The sequence below is a fragment of the Triticum urartu genome, chromosome 6A (assembly GCF_056163025.1).
Source record: "Triticum urartu cultivar PI428250 chromosome 6A, HENAU_Tu73, whole genome shotgun sequence".
Taxonomy (NCBI): Eukaryota; Viridiplantae; Streptophyta; class Magnoliopsida; order Poales; family Poaceae; genus Triticum; species Triticum urartu.
This window is the reverse complement of record NC_141878.1, coordinates 464,510,343-464,520,582: the sequence shown is the minus strand read 5'-3', so window position 1 is coordinate 464,520,582 and position 10,240 is coordinate 464,510,343.

The following is a 10,240-nucleotide window of genomic DNA, read 5'->3' as shown; positions in this document are numbered from 1 at the left end:
TGAGGAACTCGTCGAGACGCTCGAGGGGGCCACGTGATAAGCAAGTGCCACTACTAGGAAAAGGCCTACTAGTGGCGCACCTGTTTTCCCTACTAATGGCGCACTACTGGTGCGCCACTAGTACCACGCCACTAGTATTATATACTAATGGTGCACCACGCCGTGCTCCATTAGTATAGACCAACATGCGCCATTAGTATGCCTCCCAGGGGGCCATATTTACCCACGTGCTTTGGCATACTAATGGCGCACTGTGGGGTGATGCGCCATTAGTATGAATATTAGTTTTTTTTACTTTTCTATTTTTTTTGCACAGGTTACAAAATATATTATTGGACAGAATATAGACAGCACCACACAGCAAGAGCAGATTCATCGAATACAATAGAAGATTAGTCTCCGAATACAATTCATCATATTAGTCTCCGAATTCAACAGACCGAACAAAGATAGAACATTACAAGTCTCGAGACCGCGAGTAGCGAGTTTGTCGAAAGTAATACTAATCCTAAAAAGTCCTACTAATCATCATCATACAACTTCTACTCGTTATTAATAACAAGTCATATGATCATCATCTTGATAGTCATCGAACCAACCCTACTTAAGTGTTCTTAGCACATGATAATCCGTATTAGGCAGGACCTAAATACCCTATTTAAGGTAAAATAGCATAAAACAATATAGACCCTGACTCCCCATTATGGAGAATGGAGAACATCCTGTCTCCAATTCTTGCGCTTCGCTTCCTTTTGCTTCCAAGAACCTCCTTACGACTGTCCATACATTTTTTTCCATCCTTTGATTTTCATGTCTCCACTTCTTTTAGAAATCTCGTATGGACAGTTGAGATTCGTAGGATGACCTGGCTGTATGTTCAAAACATTAAGACTACCTTTCTGATACATCAAATGAGGCACACAATTCTCTGGGATTATCTGTTGAAAAACATAGTAATAACTTCATAGTTAGCAATGATGTACTAGTTTTAGAAGTATGCAAAAGATGCACGGATGTCGTAATAGTAAAAATCTTACCAGGGTATCTCCATGGTAGTTACCGTAGTTGAACACATGCACTAGTGGCACGTATTGACCATAATGTTGAGGAGTTTGATTGTAGATACTGTAATTCTCAATGTCAGTACAAAATCCGACCAGATGATTTTTCTCCTTGCAAGTTGTTAATTCGGAGCCATCGGCTAGTGGGTTTTGTCTACCATCTCCCGCACATTCTTTGAACAATAAAAATAAGCTGTCAACTATTTTGAAATAAACAATATAAGTTAGCTAATAACTATGTTTGAGAAACTCACATAGCGGTATAATTGGAGGCGTATCAACAAGGACCCAAATGTCCATATTGTCTTGGTCGATGTCAGGATTACCAAGATCCATGGTGACAAGCATACCCTCATCAAAACCTTACATCTTGCAAAATGCTTCCCAATTTTTGCAACCAAAATTGGTTACGCTCCCAGAATTTTACAGATTTACTTCAAAGTCCACATCATGATGAGTCCTTAGGTGAATTTTCTTTGTTTCAGAAATTTCATGGTCTTCAAAATCCATCCTCTGCAAGACATATCGTCTTGCATGGCATGGGATAAGCTATACTCGAATTGTAAAAGATGAAAATTACACGTTGAAATAGTTGAAGTCATGCTTAATTATGAAAAAAACAATTGTCGTTGATGCGTACCGTTTCAACTTCGAAGGTCTCCTCGAGCTTAATGCTGAAGCGCCGATCATCATCCAGGTGAGGCCTGTCGCATAGACCTCGATCGTCGTCGCACCAGTCGCACTCCCCCGGGAGACTTTCGTCGTCCGATGACGACATTTCCTACATTCATAATTCAAAACTACATAGGATGAGTGGTTCCTCTTCCAGATTAGGGTTTATCGATGACGAGCAACTGACATTAGTAATAACTATGAGGCTGTTGATCCTACTTAATTAAGTACTAAGATACCCCGGCCCATGCATTTGTCGCAAGTACCCCATATGTCCTATTTTTAGCAAAGTCATGCTAAAATTCACGAAAAATTTCAGCATGACCTTTGCTGAAAATAGGACATATGGAGTACCCGAATTTGCCGGAACGGAAGTTAATCGACATTCTGGCAAACTCAAGGGCCTCTCGGGGTTCCTGCAAAATCATCACGACACGATGGTCGGAGACAAAACCCAGCAAACTCCTTCCCTTCACTCGGGGTACAACAATATATCTTCTAGCCATGAAAAATAATACCAACTAGGATCGGTATGACCTTCGTTTTTCATTTTCTGTATGATCAATTAAATCTTCTGCAAGCTTACATGAAAAGGTTCAGCAACTTGAAACATAACTCTTGCTTGGTGTTCCAAATCATTTCATTTATATTTTAAATAACAGTAGGAATTGTTTCGTAATAGAATTTACCCCCAAAACAAATTCCTTTAATGCCATTTTCAAACTCTGAGTTGCCTCTGTTGCACTAAAACTAATTCAAATAATTTTTGACTAAAGTAGGAAATCAATGTTGACTAAATTTTTTAAGTGCTCTTCCTAAAAATCACTAAAGTAGGAAATCTTTAACATAATGTACCCTGCAGCTTTGTTCAATTGGTACAGTCAACAGTGGGTTTCATTCAATTGATCAAGAGTAGGAGATCTTGGTGTTAGACCAAAAATTCAGTTATGTCGTCGTCCAAAAAGTGCTAATCTGATGTCATAGTAGCCACTATCTACCACGCACCATACAGAAGCACATCAGGCAACCGAACTAGCAGTAGCAGCCAATTCACACTAGCAAGAACATTGGTTGTACCAACAAAATCACACTAAGCATTGACAGTACCAACCACATTGCCAGCACCATACAAAATTATTTCACTGGCAGCCACCAATCCAAACTAGCAGTTCACACTAGAGCAGTACACACGAGAGAGGAGATAGAGAGACAAGGAACTCACCGGCGTCAGGCGGTGAGGGCGGGGCGGAGTCGGGGGACGGCGGCGCCGGCGGCGAGGTGTGGAGGGGTCAGAGTTGGAGGAGGGAGAGAGCCGCCGGCGCGCTTGGGTGGGGTGGGGGAAAACCTAACAGAGGGGCCGAGCGAATGTGAGAGAGAGGGGCCAAAAATTCAGTGCTTCTTCAGAGGAGGGGAGAGGAGGTCATCGGAGCGGGTGTGGAGCGAGGGGGGGGGGAAGTGGAGGGAGGGATGAAGGGATCGGGCAAGTTAGCTAGCTAGGGGAAAGATTACTAATGGCGCACCCCCTGGCGGTGCGCCATTAGTATGTTTTTTATAGCAATGGCGCACCAGCCAGCGGTGCGCCATAAGTAATTTTTATTATTATTGTTTTTTGTTGCATCTAATAATTTTTTGTTATTTTTTATTTGAAAATATCATCAAATTTGTTATTTGAAAATATAATCAAATTTGTTTTTTTTTGGATTTTTAGTTGCATTCATTTGTGACGGTGGAGCGGGGGAAGGTGCGGTGGGTCGTCGGCGGCGGTGGAGCGGGGGAGGGTGCGGGGGTGTCCTCGGCGGCAGTGGAGCGGGGGAGGGTGCGGTGGGTCGTCGGCGGCGGTGGAGCGGGGGAGGGTGAGGTGGGTCATCGGCGGCGGTGGAGCGGGGAAGGGCGCGGGGGGTGCTCGGCAGCGAGGGGGATCTGGCGAGGGGGGATAGCTAGCGATCGAGATGGAGGCGGATCGAGATCGAGTGTCCTCATGAATATTCAATATTTTTTCATATTGAATATGAAAAAATATCATCGAATTTGAAAAAATATTCATGAATTCAAAAAGTGCCCATGAATTAAGTTTAAAAATATTCATGAGTTCGAAAAATAAAAATGATAGTAGTTTCGCAAAAAAATATAGTAGTGGCGCACTGTGTTGTAGGTGCGCCATTACTAGTTAAACTAGTAATGGCGCACTCTACCATGGTGCGCCGTTACTAGTTTTTGAAAAAAAACTTAGTAATGGCGCACTGTCTACATGATGCGCCATTAGTATGTTTGGAAAAATGAAAAAAAATTGTTACTAGTGGCGCACCATGTATCTGGTGCGCCATTAGTGTCTTCCACACTAATGGCGCACCTGCACATGGTGCGCCACTGCTATATTGTAGTGGCGCACCACATGTCAGGTGCGCCATTAGTATCCATTTCATATATAGCCCTTTTCCTAGTAGTGTGCTAGCCGGGGCGCGGCATGCGCGTGGCGCGTGTGCATCTTGCTCAGCCCCGCTCGCGAGGGGCCCGTGAGGGGGAGGCAATAGACGCGAACTCTGAAATAAGGCAAGAACCAGACAAAAAGAAATTTCTCGAACGAGAAAAGGAACCCCTTGCGCGCATCAATGAAAATTCAACTTCAACTCAAATCCAAATCTAGAAGGCAAGGCTACAGAAAAGGGATCCAAAGCAAATGGCCACGTCCGACACCTAGTCTAGTCTTCTTGTCTTCAATTCTTCTCACTAGTGCGGAGCTAAGTGCTGCCACTAGGACGTAGGAGGGAGCCCCTGAGTCCCGAGGGCGGCACTCCTGATACTCCGGGGTGTGTACATCCCCACTCGTTATTCCGTGACAGTGTCACGGGCGGCAATCTTCACAGGCGTGAGCCTTACTTCATATCGCCAGATGAGGGCCCCACCTTGCGCCATCCCCTACCACCGTTAGGACGACGGGAGACCAGGACGACACCAACGAGGGTAGAGAGGACGCCAGTGGTGCCCTCGGCGACCACGTGTCCTCTGCCGGGGGTAGGCTCTGGAGCACCTCCCCGGCAGAGGGCCTACCTTCGGGGGACACCTTGTTCTGCGCGGCGCTGGGGAGGGACTTCATCCCGGTTCCTTCCTGCAGCCCCCAGCGTGCCCCCCTGGCGGGAGGGAGGCCGACGAGATGGGACCGCCATCTGCTGCGGCGACCTGATCCCCCCGCGTACCATGGTTAGCGTAAGCCTGCTCATGAGGAATTAGTGGTACCGTGTAGCAGTTGTCGCTGGCGCGGTTGGCGAGGCTTCCGGAGGGGTCCTGAAAGGCGCCGACTTCTCGCGACTCCTCCTCCCAGCCCGGCTCGAGGAATGAGCCAGGGTCGTCTTCCAGCACGTACTCCTAGTTGTAACACCCACAATGCGGCTATATCTCCCACGTGTCGGGGCACGACTTAGAGGCATAGCCGCATGGTAGATTAGTCACAAGTGGGGTAATCTTCACACAATCCCATGTACTGAATAAGAAAGGGATAAAGAGTTTGCTTACAATCGCCACTTCACACCAATAACAAGTTAAACATACATCATCCAGAATACAATCAAGGTACGACTATGGAACCAAAATAAAAGGAAGACAACCCCAAATGCTAGATCCCCGATCGTCCCAACTGGGCTCCACTACTGATCAACCGGAAAAGACACAAAACAATTACCAAGGTCTTCATCGAGCTCCCGCTTGAGCTCTGGTTGCGTCACCTGTACTGGTATCATTGGCACCTGCAACTGTTTGGAAGTATCCGTGAGTCACCAGAACTCAACAATCTCACACCCGCGAGATCAAGACTATTTAAGCTTGTGGGTAGGGTAAGGTAATGAGGTGGAGCTGCAGCAAGCACTAAGCATATGTGGTGGCTAATATACGCAAATAAGAGCCGGAAGAGAAGCAACGCAACAGTCGAGAAGCTAGAAGTGATCAAGAAGTGATCCTGAAACTACTTACGTTCAAGCATAACACAAGAACCGTGTTCACTTCCCGGACTCCGCCGAAAAGAGACCATCACGGCTGCACACGCGGTTGATTCATTTTAATTAAGTTAAGTGTCAAGTTCTCTACAACCGGACATTAACAAATTCCCGTCTGCCACATAACTACGGGCACGGCTTTCTAAAGTTCAAACCCTGCAGGGGTGTCCCAACTTAGCCCATCACAAGCTCTCATGGTCAACGAAGGATATTTCTTCTCCCGAGAAGATCCGATCAGTATCAGAATCCCGGTTACAAGGCATTTCGACAATGGTAAAACAAGACCAGCAAACCGCCCGATGTGCTGACAATCCCGATAGGAGCTGCACATATGTCGTTCTCAGGGCAACACCGGATAGGTCAAGCTACGAGTAAAACCATGCCTCAAGTTGAAGGTGGCCCCGCAGGCTGCCCGGTTCGGACCAACACTTAGAGAAGCACTAGCCCGGGGGATTAGAATAAAGATGACCCTCGGGTTATTACTCCCAAGGGAAAGGTATAGGTTGTTAGGCAAATGTAAAACCAAGGTTGGGCCTTTCTGCAGGAGTTTTATTCAAAGCGAACTTCATGGGGTTCCAATAACACCCAACCGCATAAAGGACGCAAAATCAAGGAACATAACACCGATATGACGGAAACTAGGGCGGAAAGAGTGGAACAAAACACCAGGCATAAGGCCGAGCCTTCCACCCTTGACCAAGTATATATATGTATTAATTAAATAAGGGATATTGTGATATCCCAACATATCCATGTTCCAACATGGAACAAACTTCAGCTTCACCTGCAACTGGCAACGCTATAAGAGGGGCTGAGCAAAAGTGGTAACATAGACAAACAATGGTTTGCTAGGAAGGTAGGTTAGAGGCTTGCCATGGCAATATGGGAGGCATGGTATAACAAGTGGTTGGTAGCGCGACATAACGACAGAGCGAACAACTAGCAAGCAAAGATAGAAGTGATTTCGAGGTATGGTCATCTTGCAAGAGATACCGCAAGGAAGAAGAACGAGTCCATGAAGAAGAGAAACGGACGAAGTCGAACGAATCCTCACAAACGCGACGTTATCGGAACTAACCCGAAGAAGCAAGACCGGAAAGAAGCAAACAACATGGTAAACAACCATCACATAATCATGGCATGATGCACAACCAAGTATGATGCATGTCTGGTTTAATGAGGCATGGCATGGCAAAGTGCACAAACAATACTACAAATTAAATGGGGCTCAATATGCAACGAGTTGCGTGTTGATGAAACACCACATCAATTATTTAGTTCTCTCCCGTTCAGGAACCCAACAATATTAAATGTTGTTAAACATGGCAAGACATGAAGCATAAGAAAAACTACCTATCTAGACAAGTTTAAATGATGCCGGATATAACAAACAACAATTCCGGAAAATCCTCATATGCATATTATGAATTTGGTACTATTCTGCCATAAACCATATTTTAGAGTTGTTAAACATGCAAAGTAAAGCCACCATGTTAAACTAGGCATTTTTCTACCCCATTTACATATAAAGTTTATTAAATTTGGAGCTATGGTTAATTAGTTATGAATTAAAGCAGTTTAACATGTCAATATGCAAAGTTAAACAAACAACATTTTAAACATTTTTAATATGGATTAAGGCAGCATATTATAAAACTAGACAAAATTCTAAGCAAGTTTCATATATTATTTATTTAGATCCGATGCACGGTTGGTGAGTTATGATATGCATGATGTTGGAGGGCTTTTCTATAAAACATACGTTCCTGTGGGTAATAGACAAATTCGCAGCAGGAGAAAAACACATCGGTCCGTATCTAGTTGGCCCAACAGTGGAAGAAAAAAGGAGGGTGCTTGGGGCTGCTCACCCATGGGCCTTGGCCCGGCTGGGAAGGCGGCCTATGGGAGGACGCGGCTGCTGGGTCCATGGAGGAGCAGGCTGGGCCTTCGGGAGACACGACCCAGGCACGGGTTGGTGCGGATCGAACGAGGCGACTGGTCAACGCGGGCATGGCCCATTACCCTCTGTCGCTCGTAGCAAAGGATGCATACCTGATGGCCGGCCGGCGGCGCTGGGGCTGGGACTCGCGGCCAGCCGACGATGAGGCATGATGGCACAGGCATGGGGATGGCGCGGATGCAGCCGGATCCGTCCGGAATGGCAAGGAGCGGCAGAGGGCCGCGGAGGCGCGAGCGATGACAGGCTCGGGGTCGAGAGGAGACGAGGACGAGCATGAGGCAGAGGAACTTGTCGCGCTGGTCACGCTGGACCAGAGCGACAACGGCGGGCCTTCGACGGGGATGGGGCGGACAAGGCCGGAGGAGGTCGTGGCGGAGCAGTTCCTGGCGTTTGTGGTTGGACTTGGTGGCGCCCATCCATGGCAGCTCAAGGTCGTCAGTTGTGGGTGGTTTCTAGGAGACAGAGAGCCCCATATGATAAAGAGAGAAGAATGGGATAGGAGGAAGGGAAGGAGAGGGCGCGAAGGGGTCCTGGCCTGATGGATGAGGGCGACGTCGTGGTGGTTGAGATCGCCGGCGGCGACGGGGCTGATGAGGACGAGGGCTATGGTTGATGGGGATTTTTGGTGGCGCGGAAATCATGGGAGGCAGTCGGAGGCTCGGGTTGGAGGGAGGTGGATCGGGATGGATGGTGGTTGGCTCGGTGAGGAAGCTGAGGAGGAGACCAGGTGGGCTGGCGGAGGTGGGCGGAATGGACGGATGGGACGTCCTAGTATTAGGGTTAGGCTCATATATAGGCTAGGGAGACCAAAAAGAAAAACAGAGATGTTTTATAGATGTTAGGGGATGATCCAGACCCATCGGTGACGACTGCCCGTGTCGGGTTCGGGGGAGTTTTGGACGTGCGAGAGGGGTCTATGCACTGTGCAAAGAGGGTTAGGCGGACGAGGTCAAGTGTGTGGTTTGGCTGAGAAGAGAGAGAGAGAGAGAGAGAGAGAGAGAGAGAGAAGAGGAGGCCCGGCTGGAGTTTCCAGATACCGAAAACGTCCGACGATTTGACCGACTTTACTGCCGCTATAGTTTAACGGTTGGGCTAACAAATGAACTCCGAATGTGACGAAAATTGGCGGACAGCCTATATACACTATAACAACACCGCATGCCAACTTTCTACCCATTCTGAGAACATTACCCGGCCACTTATAAAATAATATTTCAGACGTGCCGCGGGCGCGTGCAAGTGTGTCTGGGCTCAGAACGGACAACGGAGAGAACTGGGAGACCCGGACGAATGCAAGTTTTGAAAACATGGAGATGGAATGTGGATGATGACATGGCAATATGCAACACACAAGCGAATGACAAGGCAACAACGGCGAATAATTGGAAGACACCTGGCGCATCGGTCTCGGTGTGTTACAACACTACACCACTAAAAGTGGATCTTGTCCCGAGATCTAGGATGGCACCGGAGAGAAAATGAAGAGGAAGAGAAAAGGTAAAACTAAGTTGCTTCTTTGACAAATGAGTGAAACCAAAGAACCTTGCAAGGTTGGACAAATTGAAGGAGAGAAAACAACAAAGATGAACAAAGTTGAAAACACTCCGTTGGAAAAGAGGAAACACAGAACATTACTAGAACCTTGTAGGTTGAAAGTCATAAGAAAAGGGTTGAAATGGACAAGAAGTACATGCAAGCACTCTGGTTGAAACGAGATGTACAAGGAACGATAAAGATCAATTATGACAACACTCCGGTTGGAAATGGAAGGCATAGAATATGAACTTGACAAGATGAGAGGATACTTGATGAAATCAACAACACACTACCTCGGGAACTATTGAAAGAATGGCACAAGGGGTAAGAAAGACTTCAGACAGCACTCCGGTTGAGAAGGGAGCCAACACTTGACAGAATGGGAAGAACTTGAAAATAGGGCACGACACTCCGGTTGAATGGATAAGCAAAAGAAAGAACATGATCTTTGCCAAAAAAAATGAGATGATGGGTCGAAGCGTGCAACATCACAATGCCTCAGGAACAAAAGATAGAACAGACTAAAAGTAACGAAGAAGAAAACAACATCTTCTACCTCGAATGAATTTGAGAGAGCATCCTTAAGAGAAGGATTGAACGAAGTTGTTGATAAAATCAACAAAAAAAGAACAAGCTTGTTGTGGTCTTATGGAAAACATGTCAAAATTATGAGGTGACAACTGGCCACTAACGGAAAACAATTGATTGCTTGAGAGCAACGAAGAGGTGAAAACTCCTTTCACCGCGAGAATAGGAGGAAACTTGGATTATCGATAGACACCACAATATGCAACATTCCTTATGGAAGGCTTTAAGTGAAATATAACCCAAGATCACTCCAACGAAGAGATTGATGGATTTAAAATACCTCATTCTTGACAACATGTGAATCATGAAACATGACCTCAAATTATCAAGAATGACATAACACCACCTCAAATGATACGGTAGAAAGAATTGCACTTCGGAATGCAAGAAGAGGAATACTTGATCTCCTCAAAACAAAACATGTGTTTTGCACCATG